The sequence below is a fragment of the Castor canadensis genome, chromosome 13 (genome assembly GCF_047511655.1).
Source record: "Castor canadensis chromosome 13, mCasCan1.hap1v2, whole genome shotgun sequence".
NCBI classification, from domain to species: domain Eukaryota; kingdom Metazoa; phylum Chordata; class Mammalia; order Rodentia; family Castoridae; genus Castor; species Castor canadensis.
In genome coordinates this window covers 105,140,263-105,161,898 of record NC_133398.1, presented here as the reverse complement: position 1 = coordinate 105,161,898, position 21,636 = coordinate 105,140,263, and the positions used below count along the sequence as shown (strand labels likewise).

General features: G+C 40.6%; 1 protein-coding gene across 4 annotated transcripts in view; it reads right to left on the bottom strand.

Annotated features, from left to right (window-relative positions):
* LOC109678496 (alpha-1A adrenergic receptor-like) overlaps positions 1–21,636 on the bottom strand; it is a 171,820-nt gene that overhangs the window by 14,387 nt on the left and 135,797 nt on the right. For all 4 annotated transcript variants that reach the window (XR_012440537.1, XM_074052402.1, XM_074052403.1 and 1 more), the window contains one exon: positions 10,109–10,317. The gene's annotated coding sequence lies outside the window, so the exon portion shown is untranslated. The remainder of the gene's footprint in view (positions 1–10,108; positions 10,318–21,636) is intronic.

Here is a 21,636-nt window from a genome sequence, read left to right as displayed (position 1 = left end):
TGGAACAGAAAAAGGACATACCTGGGGGGCTTCTGTCTCCTCCCTGCCTCTCCCTGCCTCCATCTGGAACCGCCTGCCTAAGGAACACTATAGGTGGCTTTCCTAGGACACATTGCTTCGGAATCTCACCTACTGCAGATTGATTTAAGGTTTTCACTATAGATTATTCTGAAAAGGTCTTTGAGATGCAGATGGACTAGACCTGCCTGTAATCCTAGCTACTCAGGAGGCAGAGATCAGGAGGATAGTGGTTCGAAGTCAGCATGGGCAAATAGTTCTGAAAGAATTTATCTTGGAAAAAATATTCACAAAAATAGGGCTGCTGGAGTGGCTCGAGGTGAAGGCCCTGAGTTCAAGTCCCAGTACCTACAAAAAAAAGAGACTCCAGACAGAGGGCATACACTTCCCTTGTCCAAGTGATTGATGTAACTCTTCTCCAAGGTTTTTCTCCTGAGGTTATAACTGTAATCAGATAACTGTTGAAACAATTACCTAAGCCAATGTTGTAGGGTGAGGATAGGTGATAGAGATCACTTAGCCTAAGGGAACGTCACCCACACATGGTAGAGTCAACACTTTCACCCTTGGACTTCAGGTGAGGGCCTGTGCCCCAGCACCAATGAAAAGGGAGGTATTGGAGCATGATTTCAGAGCAGTCATCTAACTCCCACATGGGGGGATCTGCTTTCACTAGAAAACAAAGTCAGAGACAAGACTGAGAGTAAGGACACAGACAGCTGAGATAAAAATTCCTTTCCTCCCTGTCTCACCTAATGGATAACGTATTTTCTCTCTCTAAGCTAAGAGGAAACACATTGCCAGCTGTAATTGGTTTTATGTGTATGTATATTTTTTATCCTAGCTGAATGAAAGTGCATAATAAAATACTAGCAGTATTTGACCACAGGAAGATAAAATAGAGAAGAGGGTGTCATCGTCCTGCCTCAGTTTCCTGAGTGCTAGGATTACAGGCATGTGCACTATACCCAACATTTTGGAGATAATTTCTATAAGACCTGGTGAACATTGAAAAACCTAGGGAATTTGGCAGCACTCTTGTCTGTGGGCTGCCTCTCCCACCTTGCTGGAATGGAGATCCACAGTTTCCCGTTTTCTAAAATTCCTGGAAACCAGAGCAAGAACAGATGGATTGGAGTTCCCGTCCATATTCTTCAGATAGGAGGTTATCAGCAAGGAGCTGTACAGAATTCTGGTCATCCAATGGTGCCTGAAGCTGCAGAGCATGCCAAACTCTACGTATGTACCATGTATTTTTCCAACCCATGCATACATAGGATTAAGTTTAATTTATAAATTAGGCACAGATTTTCACTATGCCAATTAATAATAAAGTGAACAATTATAACAATAAACTGTAATGAAAAATATGAGAATGTAGTCTCTCTCTCTCAAAATATCTTATGCTGTGCTTACTCTTTTCCTTCCATGATGGTGTGAGATAACACAATACCTATGTGATAAGGTGAAGGGAGGCGGATGACATAGGTATTGTGAATATAGCATTAGGCTACTACTTAAGGTGGACTTGACCACTACCACTGCAATACCCATACAGCTGATCTGGTATCTGGGACGACTCCTGAAGGACTAACGTGTAGATATGCTGGACAAAGCAATGACACACCCTGGGCAGGATCGAATGAGACAGCATGAGATGTCATGGTGCTACTCAGAAAGGTGTGCAATTTAAACCTCCTGAATTGTTTATTTCTAGAATTTTCAGGCTTTAATTGAACAACGACTAACTGAAACTGAAGGGACATGGGTGGGGGGACACTAATGTACATCTCAGCAGCATTTGAGGATGGTTTTCTACCCGACTTCTGCTCAAACCCTCTATGTCTTTCCAAAGCTGCTCCTTTTGATATTGAAATTGGCTCAACATAGATTTTGGTGAGAATAATTTTTTCCTTTGTTTTTCTAAGGAAATCCCCAAAAGACTTTATTTGGATGCCCCAAAACATTTCACTTGCAAATTAATCCAGCTAGAAACAATATAAAGCTTTAAAGCAGTTTGAAAGGGACTACTGGATGGTCATTAAAATGCAATTGTAACTAACCTCCTGCCCTGCCAATCTCCCAAGTGAGATAAGACAACAGATGTGTAGCTCTCCACCCTGTCTCTACTCACCTCTGTCTTTCCCTCTGCCTTTCCACTCAAAGTGAAGTCCTCAAAGTCTTGTCCTTGCTGTATTTTAGGTTTCCTGACTGCTTGAGAACATTGGCCTTGATCAGCCCACCCAAATTCAAGAAAGTGGGGCACTGATATGGTACAAATCTGATTCTGGACTCATGGCCATCTTGGAGGCTGGTAGGCATGATGCACCCTGTTTGGATGCTCCTTTCATGATGAAACTGTCACTGGGTGTGTGGGAAGGGAGGGTGTTTGATAATGATGAGGATCTGAGTAAGGAAAACAAACAGTGGAGGGGTCCATGTAACTGAGTGAGGAAGTGTCACCAGGAAGCCCACTCTCCTCCAGGGTTGGAGGCACCCAACAGGAGGGGCACATTCAGGACGCACAGAGTTTCTTTTCCAGTCTCTACCCAATTCCTCTGTGACTGCACCCCAATCATTCTCCGATGACTTAAGAGTGCTCACCATGAGTTCTACACCACGTTATGGCCATCCTAGGCGACTTTAGGTTATGTTTTTGAAGCTCAAACTTGGAGGTGCTCAATTTTAATATCTCTGCAAGGCTGGGGAAGCAAATGAAGAAAAAAATCTCTGTGCTCTCAACAGGAGTCTTGAGTGCTCTTGGGAACATCCCTTTCCAGAGAAGAGAGCTGGGAGGTGGGCCTTGCAAACTGGGCGGGTCCCGCCAGGCCTTTTTACAAGCCTGCTGGCTGCTGAGAGGCAATCTGTTCCCATGGAGGCTCCTGGTCATCGAGGACACCAGAAACACAGTTGGGCCATGGCTTCAGACAATGAGTCCCTTCCCAGGGTGCTTGGCCTCCTATTCCTTTGCTGGCGGGAGGAATTAGGGATCTGGGGACTTTTCTCTTTGGTGGTGTCTTGTGAACAGCAGGTCTTGCCTGATGTGGTTCCCAGGGTAACTTTCAGTGTTGAGCTGGACATGGAAGACTTAACACACAGGCCAAGAAATCCAAGCCCAACCTTGACAGCCACCTTGGAAGAATTCAGGCGGCACAGGTAATGGTTTCTGTCAAGTCCTGAGTGTAAGAAAGTGAATGTGTCATTTTCCAGGGTGGGCGGCTCTCCTGGGAGCTCTCTGACTCTTCCCTGTGAAGAGGAAGCCTGCCAGGTGGAGCTTATCTTCTCCTGGGTCTCCTATTTTACCTATTTAATTTCTCTGAATAAATTCTGCCATGCACTGAGTCACAAGTCAACAAAGGGGAGGGACAAGGTTCATAGGGAGGCTTGGGGCTTCCCCAGGTTACATCCGAAAATACAAATGCCAATGTATAAAAATCCTTGACTTTATTTACATTTATCTCCCATGATATGTATTTACATTGGGATTTTTGGCAATTTTGTTTTTTTGTTTTTTTTTTTGGTGATATTGGGGTTATGAACTCAGGGCTTCATGGTTGCTAGGCAATCACTCTTGCACTTGAGCCATTCCACCATCCCTGTTTTTGTATTGGGTATTTTGGAAATAGGGTCTGGCAAACTATTTTTCCCAGCTGGCTTGGAACCATGATCCTCCTGATCTCTGCCTTCTGAGTAGCTAGAGACCTGGCTTTAGCAACTCTTTTTTTAAAAACAGCAGCAACAAACAACAAGAAACCATGGATACATTGAATGATACAAAGTGTAAGTTTGTTGGGGGAGGGGCAGTATTGAGGTTTGAATTTAGGACTTCCAGCTAGCTAGGGAGGCGCTCTACCACTTGAGCCACTCCACCTAGCTAGCAATTCTTTTTTTTTTTTTTTTTTTTTTTAAGATATCCTGATTTCAGTTTATTTGCTTGTTTTTCTGGACAAAGAGTTGTTTTTTTTTTTTTTTTATTCATATGTGCATACAAGGCTTGGTTCATTTCTCCCCCCTGCCCCCACCCCCTCCCTTACCACCCACTCCACCCCCTCCTGCTCCCCCCCTCAATACCCAGCAGAAACTATTTTGCCCTTATCTCTAATTTTGTTGTAGAGAGAGTATAAGCAATAATAGGAAGGAACAAGGGGTTTTGCTGGTTGAGATAAGGATAGCTATACAGGGCATTGACTCACATTGATTTCCTGTGTGTGTGTGTTACCTTCTAGGTTAATTCTTTTTGATCTAACCTTTTCTCTAGTTCCTGGTCCCCTTTTCCTATTGGCCTCAGTTGCTTTAAGGTATCTGCTTTAGTTTCTCTGCGTTAAGGGCAACAAATGCTAGCTAGTTTTTTAGGTGTCTTACCTATCCTCACCCCTCCCTTGTGTGCTCTCGCTTTTATCATGTGCTCATAGTCCAATCCCCTTGTTGTGTTTGCCCTTGATCTAATGTCCACATATGAGGGAGAACATACGATTTTTGGTCTTTTGAGCCAGGCTAACCTCACTCAGAATGATGTTCTCCAATTCCATCCATTTACCAGCGAATGATAACATTTCGTTCTTCTTCATGGCTGCATAAAATTCCATTGTGTATAGATACCACATTTTCTTAATCCATTCGTCAGTGCTGGGACATCTTGGCTGTTTCCATAACTTGGCTATTGTGAATAGTGCCGCAATAAACATGGATGTGCAGGTGCCTCTGGAGTAACAGTCTTTTGGGTATATCCCCAAGAGTGGTATTGCTGGATCAAATGGTAGATCGATGTCCTAGCTAGCAATTCTTAATGTTTGTGTCTTTTGGGCCTAGCAAGGAACAAAAGTTGATAGGATTAATAGGCTGAGCCACAGTTTTATAGGCTACATGTAATGTAAAAGAAGAGTTGAAAATCCCTTCGCGCCCAGGTCAATGTTTGTGCACAATAAAGTAATCCCACATCATGGAGAACCTGAGGCAGGAGGATCGCTTGAGCCAGCAAATTAGAGATCAGCGGGGCAACCATAGCGAGACAGCAATGTCATCACCCCAAGGTTGTAGTTACATTTTTCATTCCAAATGCTCGCCAAGCTGTTCAGGGTGCAGTGACTTTTGTGGAGTCTTAAGACATGCAGGTGAGCCTGGCACCAGTGGCTCATGTCTGTAATTCTAGCTACTGAGGAGGCAGAGATCAGGGGATCGTGGTTCGAAGCCAGCCTGGGCAAATAGTTCCCAGACCCTATCTCGAAAAAAATCCTTCACAAGAAAGGGTTGGTGGAGTGGCTCAAGGTGTAGGCCCTGGATTCAAAGACCAGTACTGCAAAAACAACAAAAAAAAGGTGGAACTCCGAGTTGGGAGTGGTGGCAAGTCCTTGCACCCTAGTTCGGGTCTATTTCTTGGAATTCGGCAGAGGGTGCTGCGACCAGAGGGAGCACTGAGTCTCTGGAACGGTCGCCTGGGCTTTGTGCACAACAAAATCCTTTTCTGTGGGGCAGTTGCAGGTCCTACACGGAATCGGCAGGGGATTGATGGTCTAGTGGACCACGCCTAGGCTCAGTGTCCCCTGTCCCTTCTCTTCTTAGACCACGCGACTCTCCCAGCGCCCCAGCGAGGCGGTAGACGCAAGAGGACCAAGTTCAGCAAAGAGCAGTACAAGGTCCTTATTGAGGCCTTTGAAAGGAACCAGTATCCTGGCTTCAGCATCAGAGAAGAGCTAGCCAGGCTGACCCAGATTCCTGAGTCACGAATTCAGGTAACGTAGAAATGTTTTTTTTTTTTCTTCTCTGTCTTCTTGACCAAGAGAGGTGGGGTTGAGTGCAAACTGAGCACCTATTTTTCAAAAAACAGAAAAAACAAAAGCAATCCCTCCCAAACCAAAACCAAACAAACAAATCCCACTCCCTTTTGTTGTGGTGGTGATGCTAGGAATGAAATTGTCTTCAGGTTACACCCTTAGTGTGAAAGCCACTTTTAACCTTACTTGTCCTCCAACTGAGATAGGGGCTCCAAACTATTTGCCCAGGCTGGCTTTGAACTCAATCCTCCTGATCTCTGTCTCTTGAGTAGCTAGGATTACAGGTGTGAGCCATCAGCGGCCAGCTCATTCTTTCTTTCTACTAATATATAACTTAATTGGTGGTACTGGGGTTTGAACACAGCTTCAGGGCTTGCATTGAGCCACTCTGCTAGGCACATGGTATGAAAGCCACTTTTACTCAATCTTCTCAATATTCCTGTAAGGTGGGTATGAGCTCCGTTCTCTGGATTGGGAAAATAAAGACTGGTATATTTTGAGATTTATTTTATCTTATCTTATTAAAATTTTGGTTTGTTTTCTGAGACAGGGTCTGGTTATGTAACCTAGGCTGACCTCACTGCATGGCTCAACAACATTCAATATTTACATAGCAAAAAAAACTTATTAGGAGGCAGGAGGAGAGAGAGATGTTATGTTAAGGATCAAAAGAACTTTGAATACTATTATTTTTTACCAGTTTTGAAAGTAAAAGTCCAAATGAATTAAAAATGTCACCTATTTATTCAACTACACAGTTTTATTGCTTTGATAAAAATAAAAGGTTTTCTAGGGCTGAGGCATGGCTCAATTGGTAGAATGCCGACCTAGCAAGGATAATCCCTTGAGTTCAAACCTTAGTACTGCTAGCAAAAAAAGTTTTCTTAAAAAAAACTTTAAAATATATAATGGCAAAAATATTTGCTAAATATAAGTATTGGGTACATGGGTATCTGTCATTACAAATCCCTGTACCTGTCAGTATAATTAAAGTATTTCACAGAAGAAGAAATACTGGAACATTTTGTAAACTAGCAGAAAGAGCAACTTTTACTATACAAAAAAAAATTGTTTTTAAACCATATAATAGTTCTTGTTGGGCTGAAGATGTAACTCAACAGTAAAGCAACTTGCCTCAAATGTTCAACGCCCTTAGTTCACAGTTCCCAGTACCACCACCAGAAAAGACTTGCTACTCACTGTGCTTACGTTTTATATAAACTACTATTTTAGTAACCAATTAAATTCTAACATAATTATATAAACCTTATTTTCAAAATAGAAATCTCTAGTATGTCAAAAGAAATAGAGAATGTAAGATTTTAATTTTCAATTTTTTATGGATCACTCACTCTATGTCAAAGCCTGGGTTAGGCATGGAGACTGTGGCAGACACTGAAGTTAGCTACACAACATATCTTCCTGTGCCAGTTTTAAAACAGCCACAGATCTTTTGACACTCCTCTCATCAAGCAGAGTCCATGTTCCCTTCCTTGAACCTTGGTGAGCCTTTGGGACTGCCTCAGTGAACAGAATGAAGCAGCAATTAGCATGTGTGAGTTCTACTTGCTCCAGAAGACTCTATATAAGAAGTTCCACTGCCCAAAGGCCTACAGAGGAAAACAGACATGATAGGAAGCACCTAGAGCTCTACCAGCCAGCACCCAGGTATGTGAGCCAGGAAGCCTTTGGGATCGCCACTGCCTAATGGAATAGGTGAGGCATCATACCAACTCTGGAATACCTGCCTGGGCTCTGGTTGCAAGAAACTATTTAACCCCTTTTGGGGGTGAATTTTCTTTTATTTGCAAGTAGACACATTAGTAACTGATAAAGAGATTTAAAAGCAACAGAGCACTTGCCCATTAACAGGAAGAATCAGTAAACCTTAACTTTATAAACAATACTGATCACAGGGTCAGCAATCTTCCCAAAACAGGATATACTATGGTAATATTGTGAAATATGTATTTGGTCATCCTGTTTCCAGATACATAACTCCTAGAAACTAGGGAATCTCTAAGGTAGTAAAACTATCTTCTGTATATTAAGGAAATGACTAGAAGCTGGATGGGACTTCAGGATGGGAGACTTGTCAATGGAAAGACCAATACAGAATGTGAGGGTTAGAACTTTGAGCCCCACTCTCCTCTAGAAAGAATGGGATAAAAGTTAATCTCATCACAAATGATCAATGATGTAATCAATCATACCTTCACAATGAGAATTTCCATAAAACTCCAACACAGTTAAATTTGGAGAGATCCCTAATTGCTTAGAATCTGAAGGTGTCTGCAGGATGGTTTAGGGTGGTGAGGGCATGGAAGTTCTGTGCCCCTTCCCACATATCTTACCCTATGCAAAGCTGTATCCTTTGTAACATACTTTATAACAAGCAGGTAAGCATTAGCGCTTCCTGAGTTTTGAGAACGGAGTTCTGGAAAAATTTACAGCCCGTTCTGACACTATTTCCAGGTAGTGTAAAAGTGCCTGTCTACCAAGGGCAAGACCCTGAGTGTAACTCCTAGTACCACAAAAAGAAAGAGATCAGAAAAAGAAAAAAGGAATTGAAGTGGAGGGTGCCCAGCTGGTATGTACTGTAGAATCACTAGGTTGCTGGTGGGAAGAAATACTTTCCCCTCCAACATTTTGATGACTTGAGGTATTGTGTTGTGCTGATTGTATGAGACTAGGGGATAAAAAGCACATTAATCACCCTATCCTCTCCTTAACTACCCAACAGTAGGGGGGGAAAAAAAGAAGTAACATCATGGACTGTTATGCAGTAATAGCTAACAACAGAACAACTATAATGCATAGGTCTTTCTTTGCCATTAGCTCTATGCCATATGCTATAAGAAATAGTAAAGGATAAGAGAACATGAGATCAAAGTACTTATTGAGATTAACAACCTCTCCCTTTGAGGGGGGGAAAAAACCTCTTGGTTGAGATTCAGTTACTTCTATCACTTGATTGGCAAGTTTTCTTCCTAACAAAGGGAGGACTTAAAAAAATGACGGGCTGGTGGGTTGGGCTGGTGGGTTGGGCTGGTGGGTTGGCTCAACTGGTAAAGTGCCTGCCTAGTAAGCGTGAGGCCCTGAGTTCAAACCCCCATACTGCCAAGAAAAAAAAAAAAACAGCAGTAAATCCTGAAGCCGGGTGCTCACACCTATAATCACAGCTACTCGACAGGCAGAGATCAGGAGGATGGAGGTTCAAAGCCAGCCTCAGCAAATAGCTTGTGAGAGACCCTATCTTGAAAATAACCAACACACACAAAAAAGGGGCTGGCAAAGTTGCTCAAGTCAGAATGCTGCCTAGCAAGTGTGAGATCCTCAGTTCAAATGCCAGTAATGCAAAAATAAAAAACAAATCTAAACATTTAAATCTTTATAAAAGAGGAACAAAAAGAAGTTCCTCGGAAATCTGAGGCTTTGTGACTTTTCTAGTAAATAAAAATGTAACAGTTCTGAACTCACATAGTAACAGATCTATAATAATTATGCTGGCAGAATCTGAGAACGTGACAATTTTATCACTGACTTCTCAATGTTCAAATGCGTATTTGAAATGGAGGAGGAAGTTGAGTACCACAGAAGGTTATCACCTATCTGTTTTATGATGTATCCTGCAAGATTTTATCTTTGGGGAAGGGTAAAATTCAGGTAAAATCTAAATGTCTATTCTTGTATTAGTTGTGTACCACAAACAAGAGTTAATGTATTTCCTCTTAGATATTCATTCCATATCAATACCAGTAAAAGCCCTTCAAATACGCTAAGAACTGAGTTTATCTTTCTTCCTTAAAACTGCTCAGTATTACCAAGTGCCGGTGGTTCATATCTGCAATCCTAACAACTTGGGTGGGAGGCAGGGATCAGGAGGTTCCAGGTTCAAAACCAGCCCAGACAAATAGTTCACAAGACCCTGTCTCGAAAATACCCAACATAAAAAAAGGACTGGTAAAGTGGCTCAGGTGTGAGTACCTGCCTAGCAAATGAAAGGCCCTGAGTTCAAACCCCAATACCACCAAAAAAAAAAAAAAATTCTTGGTTTTATTATACTCCTATTAAACAGGTACTTTTATAAATAAATTTTATTTATATTTACAATTTACTTGCTAAATATACAAAGTATCTGTAAGTTGCTAAGATATATAGAAAAAGGGATTTACTGTGATTCCTCCCTTTTCAAGAAACACTGGAAATCACAAAGCTTCAAGTATAGCAAACCACTAGGTATTCTGGGGATACGTAATGTGAAAGCATCTGTTTCAAAAAGCTCATTACACTAAAACATGCAGAGCTGAGCTGCTTACCTGCATCAGCTCTGGACCGCTGGCCAGGTGTCTTTCCGAATGGGGTCTTCATTCATCTGTATTTACGTGAGCAGCAGAGCTGCTTGCTAGGGTGAAAATTCAATATTCTCCAATTTGAAACTTTCCACGGAATGTCAGTGTTCTTGTTAATCCACCATCCAAGTGTCTTTTTTACAAGTTCAGCAAAAATACGTGGAATCACAAGCACTCTGTAAAATAGTGAATTAGTTCATTACTAGAGCATCAAGACAGCAATATGCCTAAAGAGTCACTAAATATAACATAAAATGTATAAAACTATTTATTAGTAAAATGTACTTTTTCCTCAAAGCAATTAACTGTATTTCCTACAACCTGGATTCCTAAAACTGGACAAAGCGTTAGGGTATAAGGCAACATACCTTTTAAAAGAGGAAGCCAAGAACATCTTCGAGACCCAAGTTATTCAGAGACAACTGAAACATTTCCCAATATATCCTAATGCATTCTGCTGCTAGAAATCACAAAAGGTAGGTGATGGGATTTCAGAAAAGGTTTAGTCTAGCACAGCCCATCGCCAGACTAAACCACAAGCCAGAGTGCAAAAGCAAGCAACAGCAGCGTGTGGGTGTGCGGTCACTGAGGGATGCACAGCTGGGTGAAAGACAGGAGAAAGGATTACAGCCAACAAAGCTTCACTTTTCTCTTTCTGTTCCCAAGCTTGCAGAAACTAAAGGAAAGAGTCCAGTAATTTCAGAGAACATCAAAGAAACTTCATCACCCATACAGACATTAAGTCATTTTATGAAAGCAGCTTTATCATTTAGACTAAACTTGGCTCCAGAAATTTATAGCCCACATAATGAAACATATTTTCTTATATATTTCTCATACGATACACACCAAAAACCTACAAATTTCATTGAAAGAGGGCAGGTGGAATGGCTCAAGTGGCAGAACACCTGCCTAGCAAGTGTGGACGCCCTAAGTTCAAACCCCAATACTGTTGGGGGAGGATTTCATTGCATGTATCTGGATCTCATGTATTAATCTTTTTTTTTTTAGACAGTACTGGGGTTTCAACTGAGGGCTTATTCCTTGTGGGGAAGATGCTTCATCCCACAGCTCCCAGCCTTTGTGTAAATGCCTATAATTTGTTTATCTTTCACAAGTTACAAAATTACACAATGCCTAATTAAAAACCTAAAGTATAATAAAAAATCATTAAAATGATTAAAATGTCTAATGAAGGAGAGAGAAATCAGTTTAACTTTTTTGGGGGGGTGGGATTGCTGGGATTTGAACTCAGGGCCTCATGTTTGCTAGGCAGGCACTCTACCATTTAACCCACTCCACTAGCTCTTTTTTATGATGGTTTGTTTCAAGATAGGCTCTCTTGAACTATTTGCCAGGCCTGGCTTCAAACCTTGACCAAACTGGTCTCTGCCTCCCGGTGAACAACCAGCACCTGGCTCAGTTTAGGTTTTTTTTTTTTTTTTTAAAGGTAAAAGTTCTAAACTAACCAGGAGTTGCAGTGTCCCTGAAGTTTCAAAGGCTGAGTTAGTTAGAAGAGTTGAGTCCAGGAAGTTGAGGTCAGCCTAAGCAATTTATCGATAACCTATCTTGAAAACATAACCGTACTAAAATACATAAGCCTTTTTAAAAATCATTGAATAAAAATAGATTAAAAATCAATGGTTTTATAATTAATTCAACAAATATCCACTAAGTGCTTAGTGTTGGAAACTTAGGTTGGAGGGAAGATAGTAAACCGTAAACAAATAAGAAAGCAGGGTTGATGATGTGGCCCAGTACTGGACAGCTTGCCTGGCAGATGCAAAGCCCTGGCCTCAACTTCCAGCATGGTTTTAAAAAAGCAAAATAAGCTCTATGTCAAACAACAATAAGTAGTATAGATGAAAACACAGGAAGAGCACCCATTCTAGAGGCAGCACTTGCCAGTGTGAGGTTTAAGCAAGGGCTCCAGTGTTTCTGAAGGCGTAAGAGCTACACCCAACCTGCTTCCCCATCCTACCCACCAACAGAGTGCATGCCTATGATGAAGGCTACCAAGGACAATTGGCTGGTTACCCACCTTTCTCCAAGAACCTGTCCTCCCAGGACAGTAAGTCTCCCCAAATTCTCATTAACTGGTTCAACGCCACAAACTTAAAACTTCTCAGCCTGCCTCGTTCAGCCCTGTTCCCACACTAACATTATCCAATGAGACCCTTATCACCTCTTTTCCTTTCCTGCCCAAATCTCTCCAGATCTTGCAAAATGTTTTTGCAAGAGTAACATGTTGTCTACCACCATCACAGGCCCCTCCCCACCTACAGCTCCGTGTTAACAGTGGTTGCTTACATTTCTCACTGCATATCCTTACACAAGTTCTCCTACATGAATCTCCATGACACACACTAGTACTAACTACTATTCCTTTTCTGGTACAGCCCTCACCTAATAGGTGACCTTCTAGTCATCTGCACACATTTATTGACTTCGATACCTAGTTTATTTCTTTTCCACCAAGACTCCCATTAACATTCTTGGCAACCCCAACATCCATACATATTCAACACTGTCCCCTGGACTTTTAGACATCCTCCCTTCAAAGTACCTGCCATACTTGAGTTGCCTATTTCCACTGTCACATCTACTGTCACAAATTAGACCTTTTTAGTCACTAGTAACTGCAGCACCTCCAATAATATCTTTACTTCAAGTGTCCCACACTCAAAACCACCTCTGATCATTCCGATTTCTTACACTAATCTTCCCACTCAACAATTCTTTGATGCAACTGATGCGAAGGATTTTGATATGTCCTAAGTTACAGGGAAGAGGATGAAGGAAAGGAAGAGATAAGGGAAAATTTTCTTACATTGACAGCTTTGGGCTAACCAACAAAGAAAAAAAAAAAAAACTGCTCCACATTTCTTTCCTGTATGCTGAAGATTAGCTGTTACAGCAACATCACATTCCGCTTGCAGAACCAACCAACCAGGAAACAACAAGCGCTTCTTAGGGGAATCATCCTATCCCAGGATGCTGGCCACTTCATGTTTTCTGGACCCTCTGATGTACAGCCAATGTAGGTCTACTGTAAACAATTTATACTTTCTTCTCCACATACTTTTTGTTTTTTAAATAAAACAAAATGTTTAATGAGCAAATTTGTCTTAGCAAATATGAAACTGCCACAGAGAGGAGGAGAGGGACAGGGGCCACAGGGCTGGGAGCAGATAAGGGAAGACTAAAGAGGAGAGAACCAACTACTTAAGAAACCAAGGCAGAGACCAGGGAGGACCAGAAGCCAGAGGACAGGAGCTGTGGTCCTGCAAAGGGAGAGGGCAGGGCACTGAGGGCCAGACAACAAAATTCAAAATAGTTTGGCCATAAAATATAAACACACTATGTTCCTACCATAGGGAAAGGGGGGGGGTTAGAAAAGGGGCATAAGGGAGAAGGAGGCTGTTTTGGGAGGGGCCATGGGGTCCTACCCGCCCTGCTGTGCACCCGGTCCCCATCCCAACCCCTTCCCTCTGTGTCTGTGTTGGGTGCATGTGTCTGTGTGGGCCTGTGTGCACTTCCCCAGTCCCCTCCCTGCCCTAACCCCCACCCACCACCCACCCCCCCCCTTAATTGCTGCCATTCCAGTTGCTGCCGGCTGTCATTCAGCTGTCACTCCTCTGCCCATCATCTTCAGAGGGGGAAAGGGGGGGGTGGGAGAAGCCCCCAGCCAGCCCTGCCCCCATCCTCCCCCAGCCGCCTCTACCAGAAGTCCCTGCGGTGGTAAGAGTCGGGGTCACAGTATTTCGTGACAACCACTCTGTTGGCGAACTTGTGGCCAGTTAGGCCCTGCATGGCTTTCTGGCAGTCAAACACAGAGGTGTACTCCACAAAGAACTTTCCACAGCTGGGAAAAACACACTGGCTTCTTACATCTGGTGGATATTTTCCAACTGCTATATGGCCATAATGCTAGTGGCTGAAGACAATATGTCCAGGACTAGTCTCTGCAAACCCTTTATTTCAGAGATCTCTTGGTTTTTAAATTTTGATTTAACACAACCAATCTTTACCTTTTTCTATTGGAAAAAAAGTTATGTCCCTGAAGGACTTAAGTGCCTTATTTCTGACTCAGATTCCTGGAATGATCTATCACAACCACAATGGTTACTTCGTGCTGTGCTCAATTTCCCACTTTTTTCCTCCACCCAGCTCTCTTCTACTGTGCTTGCAACTAAAACACTAAAAATGGATAAGAAACATGTAAAATTTCACTTCAAATTTATCACCCTGTATCTCAAGTAAGAGTCCAGCAATACTATTCATACTCTCAGCAGACAGGCTTGCTGTTAGCTAGCGAGGAAAACAGAAACAACAGAACTACTGACCGTCCCACCACCAGAGTGACCCTTTGCTCCAGTACTACAGATTAATTCCTGAGTATGTAAATTCAGCCCTGCCACTTATTTAACCAATCCCATCCTTGTCTTTTGCACATCTCTCACCAATAAAATATTTTCATCAGCATACATTAAACGATGTATTTCCCAACTTTAAAAAATTATCCCAAGACTTCACCCTCTTTTTTTCCTGCTGTTCTTTACAAAACTACATCGATTTATCCCAAATTAAATAAGCAGAAATTGGAAAGAGTTGTAGTAGGAGAAGAAAAGCAAGGTGACTTTGAACAATAAATATAACAATGCAAAATTTCTTCCCCATTTTCTTGAGTTACAATTAATAGTTTAATCTTATCCCAACTCCTGTTAAAACCAGGAGGAAATGCAGAGGTCAAAAGGAAAACAGTGCTAATTAATAAACCCCTAGTTTTTCTGAACAGGTGCCATATAATACTTTGAAAAATCAGATGAATTAGAGCATCCTTAAAGCAAAGCTCTCTTTTGATTAAAACTAGTTAAACTTAATTTACATTCAAGCTTTCTAAAACGACATACACCATCTCTACCTTAAATTATTCTATTAAGTGGTTAACACAGTAAGAAAAGCTGAGGGAATTTTTAAGTTTTAAATACTGACAGGAAAGGAATGGTAGAGTGGCTCAAGTGGTAAGAGAACCTGCCTAGCAAGTGTGACACCCTAAGTTCAAGCCCCAGTGCTGCCAAAATAAAAAAGACATTAAATGCTGATAGCAAAATCTCATTGTTTTTAGGACAGTGGAAATTATACTTTCTTCCCAAGTGCTATGGAAAATTGTATCAAGTGAAGTTTAATCACAAGACCATAAAAAATAAAGACCAGTACCTGGGGGTATACTTCAGTAGCAGTGCTTAGCATATGAGGTCCTGGATTCAAAAAGAGACAGAAACAGCTTATTCTCAGATTCATAAAAAATGCAAAACCATGGGTGAGTGGGAGAGATGATAAGGGCAATGTAAATAATGTACAATTTAAGTCTAATTGAAATCGTCACTTTGAATCCCCCCTACAAAGAATATATCCTAATAAAAATTCTATTTTAAAAATGTGCAAAACCATATGGTGAAAGGTGGCTAGAATAGGCTGCTTGCAAACTATGAAGGGCAAAGTGTTGCTTTACAATGGAGAGAACTGGCTTCTCCTTACTGGGATATCAAGTTAGCACCACTAACAGGGAGTCAAGCTCACTTTATCAGCTTCCTGATATAATGCTGAGTATTTTACCTATGCCAAGGATACATGTGGCATGTCATTACACCCCCTCCCCATGAAATCCCAGAATTCCTGAGACGGAGATAAGAAGATGAGTTCATGGCCAGCCTGGGCTACATAAAGATCCTGTCTCAAAAACACAAGAAAATTTTACCTAAATCTGGTCAACACAATGATGAAATGGACAAATTCATAAAAGAGGAAGTTTATACATAATAAATGAGCCATATTCTTCAAAATCAATGTCATTAAAAAAAATGCAGACACACTTTAGATTAAAAAGCGGGGGAATGGGGCTTGGGGATTTAGCTCAATGGTAGAGTGTTTGCCTGACAAGCATAAGGCCAAGTTCGATCCCCAGCACTGCAAATGAAAAGAAAACAGGTAAGAGAGAGAGGAGCTAAAAAGACCCAATCAAATGCAATGAGTAAACTCAACAGATGGGTTGGCAGGGTATAAAAAACAATTGGGAAAATACGGACTAAATATTAGACATTATGGAATTATTAAACTTTAAAAGCACAACAAGGACATTGGTTATCGTGAGAATATACCTACTCTCAGGAAATGCATACTGAAATGTCTACAGAACTCGACTCATGATCATTTACAAGCTAATGTGAAATGACTCAGAATGAAAATGATACATGCACAAGGAATAAAGTGAATATGCCAAAACATTATTAAACTAGGTGAAGGGCACATAAATGTTAACTAGTATTATTCTTTGAACTTGTGTTTAAGTTCAAAAATTTCTGTAATAAAAAGTTGGGCAGCTGGGATTTCAGGCCTGAGCCACCAGCACCCGGCTGATCTACCTTTCTGTGTAAGGGTCAGCTGGTGCTGGTGGCTCATGCCATGAGAAGGCAGAGATCAGGAGGATCACAGTTCAAAGCCAGACCTGGGCAAAATAGTTCAGCAGACTCTATCTCAAAAATTCAATACAAAAAAGGGCTGATGGAGTGGTTCAAGTGGTAGAGCACCTGTCTAGCAAGTGTGAGGTCCTGAGTTCAAACCCAGTACGACCAAAGCCAAACAAAAAAGGCAGCACAGAATTTACAATAACCGGGTCAATCAAGGTCATTCACACTTCAAAACTCCAAGTAGAGCTGCTGAAATAAGTTTCCTATTTTAAAAATAACCATGAACTGCTCCCATAAAGGATAGGGTACCACAAAATCAATGACAATGTATTTTGTCTCCAAAACAATGAGTATTTCAAATTTTCTGATATAAAAGCAGTATAACTTATGAAGTTAGCATGAAGTAAAGCTACATATCAAAGATCTGTTGCCAACTGCTACTAATAACGCTATTTATACAAAGAAAATACATTTCTGTAACTGTTTAAACAAAAACAGTAAATCTTAAAATCTTAACACCAGAATCACCCATGAAAAAGTATATAGGCATACAATTAAAAACCAGCAAGTATAAACTGAAGTTTGGGCTATCAACAAGTTGTTTTAAAACTGGTATCACAAGGTTCAACAGGTGTGATGTACAACTCCCCAAACCCTAGAATATGTAAGTGGTGTCTTTTTGCTAATGATATAATTGATGGGCTAAGGACTCCCTGAATAGCTTCAGGATGGATGCTGGTCACCAGGAGAACCAACTACCAGGACTAGAGGTTTGGAACATTCAGCACCAAACACCCAGAGAGGGGAAAAGGGCCAATGATGTGCCCATGACTTAGGAAAGTAATAAGATCTCAATAAAACCCTTAAACAACCTATACAGAGAGCTTTCGGTTCAGAGAGCTTCCAACTAGGTGAGCACATGGAAGTGCCTAGAGAGGGTATGGAAGCTTTGTAATAAAACAATAATCCAGCATGTAACTCCAGAACTTTTCTAGAGTTCTCTGAGCCATTCTAGCAAATTATTAGACTTGGAAGGTAGGTCTTGGGAATCCCTAATTTATATCCAGTGGGTCAGAAACACAGAACGACCTGGATTTGTGAGTGACACAGAAGTAGAGTGATCTTGTGGGATCTAATGATGTTTATAGGTAGACAGTGTCAGAACTGAATTAAATGTTAAGACAATCAGTTGTTATCCACAAAGAAACAGACAACTGGTTGGTGTTGCAGAGAGCGGAGGGGAAAAAAAAAAAAAACAAAAACTTGATCACAGAAGTGTTTTGTGTTGAGAGAAAATGAATCTAACTATAGCATGGTGGGAGGAATGTATATTATTGCAAACAATTACATGCAAAAGGGTGCATGGCTAAAATGTGACTATAGGGACTAGTCACATTTATAGTTATTAGAGAAGGAATAATTTTCTTAAATATGTGATGCAAAAAAAAGAGTCTCCTTATGTTAGGAAATGTCATAATGTCTGCAATTTAATGCAACTTTCAAATGGTTCAATAAACAATCGTACTTTGTACAGCTAGTTAACAAATGAATCTTTATGGAGGGTGTGTGGCTTGACTCACTCAGCTATAGTTTCAATTTTCTGTATGTAGAAAGCATCTATTTAAAAGTCTGGTGGGGGGGGGGTCCTATCACCAATATATAGGTTATCCAAACAAAAAATCAATCAAGAAATTCTAGAAATCATACCCTAGATCAAATGGACCGAGCTGTTGTCTATAGAATATTTCATCCAACATCTGCACAATATACATTCTTCCAGGCAGCCCATGGTACTTTCTCCAAAATTGATCATATCTTAGGGCACAAAGCAAGCCTCAGCAAATATAAGAAAAGAGAAATAATCCCCTACATTCTATCTGATCACAATGCATTAGAACTAGAACTCAACAACAAAAACAACAGCAGAAAATACGCAAACAACTGGAAGCTGAGTAACACATTGCTTAATGATCAGTGGGTCATTGATGAAATAAAAAAGGAAATTAAAAGGTTCCTGGAAGTTAATAAAAATGAAAACACAACCTACAAGAACCTATGGGACACAGCAAAGGCAGTCATAAGACAAAAGATTATAGCCATGACTGCATATATTAAAAGGACAGAAAGATCTCAAATCAATGACCTAATACTAAATCTCAAACTCCCAGAAAAACAAGAACAAGCAAAACTCAAAACAAGCAGGAGAGAAATAATAAAAATAAGGGCCAAAATTAATGAAATAGACACCAAAATAACCATACAAAAATGAAACAAAAAGCTGGTTCTTTGAAAAAATAAGATTGCCAGACCCCTGGCAAACCTGACTAAAATGAGGAGAGAAAAAACCCAAATCAGTAAAATCAGAAACGCAAAAAGGGAGATAACAACAAACACCATGGAAATCCAGGGAATCAGAGACTACTTTGAGAACCTATATTCAAATAAATTTGAAAATCTTGATGAAATGGACAAATTTCTAGATACTAATGACCATCCAATATTGAACCAAGGGGATATTAACCACCTAAATAGATCTATAACAGAAAACGAAATTGAAGCAGCAATAAAGATTCTCCCAAAAAAGAAAAGCCCAGGACCTGTTGGATTCTCTGCTGAATTCTATCAGACCTTTAAAGAACTAATACCAACTCTCCTTAAACTTTTCCACAAAAAAGAAAGGGAAGGAACACTGCCTAACACATTCTATGAAGCCAGTATTACACTCATTCCAAAACCAGACAAAGACACCGCCAAAAAGGAGAACTGTAGGCCAATCTCCTTAATAAACATCAATGCAAAAATCCTCAACAAAATAATGACAAACTGAATCCAACAACATATCAGAAAGATCATTCACCACAATCAAGTCCGCTGCATCTCAGGAATGCAAGGGGTGGTTCAACATACGTAAATCAGTAAATGTAATACAGCACATTAACAGAAGCAAAGACAAAAACTATTTGATCATCTCAATAGATGCAGAAAAAGCCTTTGGTAAGACTCAACACCAGTTCATGATAAAAGCTCTAAGAAAACTAAGAATAGAAGGAATGTACTTGAACATTATATAGGCTATATATGACAAACCTATGGTCAACATCATACTTAATGCAGAAAAGCTGAAACCATTTCCCCTAAAATCAGGAATGAGACAAGGGTGCCCACTATCTCCACTCCTATTCAACATAGTCCTGGAATTCCTAACCTGGCAAGAAGAAGAAATAAAATGAATATAATAGGTAAAGAAACAGCCAAAATATCCCTATTTGCAGATGACATGATCCCATACCTCAAAGACCCCAAAACTCCTAGACACCATAAACAGCTTCAGCAATGTGGCAGGATACAAAACTCAACTTACAAAAATCATTAGCTTTTCTATACACCAACAACGAACAAATTGAGAAAGAATATATGAGAACAATTCCATTTACAATAGCCTCAAAAAAAAAAATCAAATACTTAGGAGTAAATTTAACAAAGGATGTGAATGACCTCTACAAGGAGAATTACAAACTCCTGAAGAAAGAGATTGAGGAAGACTACAGAAGATGGAAAGATCTCCTGTGCTCATGGATTGGTAGAATCAACATAGTAAAAATGGCTATATTACCAAAAGCAACCTACATGTTTAATGCAATTCCCATCAAAATCCCAGTGACTGTCATCACAGAGATTGAAAAATCTACCTTAAAGTTCATTTGGAGACACAAGAGACAGCAAACAGCCAAGACAATACTGAGCAAAAAGAGCAATGTTGGAGGTATCACAATACCCAACTTCAAACTCTATCACAAAGCAATAGCAATAAAAACAGCATGGTACTGGCACCAAAACAGATATGAAGACCAGTGGAACAGAATAGAGGACCCAGATACGAATCCACACAGCTATACCCAACTTATTTTTGACAAAGGCGCCAAAGACATACAATGGAAAATAGCCTCTTCGACAAATGTTGCTGGGGAAAGTGGTTATCTGCCTGCAGAAAACTCAATAGAACCACAGCAGCCCAGCAACTAAGAGAAAGGATGGACAAATTGGACTACATGAAATTAAAAAGCTTCTGCACAACAAAAGAAATGGTCTCTAAACTGAAGAGACCACCCACAGAATGGGAGAAAATATTTGCCAACTTTACATCAGACAAACCACTGATAACCAGATTATATAGAGAGCTCAAAACACTAAACTTCCCCAAAATCAATGAACCAATAAAGAAATGGGCAACTGAACTAAACAGAACTTTTTCAAAAGAAGAAATCCAAATGGCAAAAGAAACACATGAAAAAATGCTCACCATCCCTGGCCAAAAATGCAAATTAAAACCACACTAAGATTCCACCTCACCCCTGTTAGAATACCTATCATCAAAAGCACCACCAACAACAAATGTTGGGGGAGGGGGCGGGAGGAACCCTAAAACACTGCTGGTGGGAATGCAAACTAGTACAACCACTCTGGAAAACAATATGAAGGCTTCTTAAAAAAAACTAAACACAGATCTGCCATATGATCCAGCAATCCCACTCCTAAGGATATACCCAAAGGAATGTGACTCAGGTTACTCCAGAGGTATCTGCACACCCATGTTTACTGCAGCACTATTCTCAATAGCCAAGTTATGGAAACGCCAAAGATGCCCCACCACTGACAAATGGATTAAGAAAATGTGGTATTTATACACAATGGAAGTTAACTCAGCCATGAAGAGGAATGAAATCTTGTCATTCACAACTAAATGGATACAACTGGAGAACATCATCTTAAGCAAAGTTAGCCAGGCTCAGAAGGCCCTCATATGCAGACTTTAGAGCTAAAACAAATGCAGTAATATTAGTGAACATGGGTCACATGCTAAGGAGAGAATACATACAGGAGGAATAAGGAAAGGTAGGAAACCCAAAACGTGAAAGTGTTTGATGTGCCCACTGTACAGGAACTAATATATTAACCTTAAAACGGAGGTCACTATGGGAAGGTGACTGGGAAGTAGTGAAGAGGTCAGGTAGAGGTGAATCAATT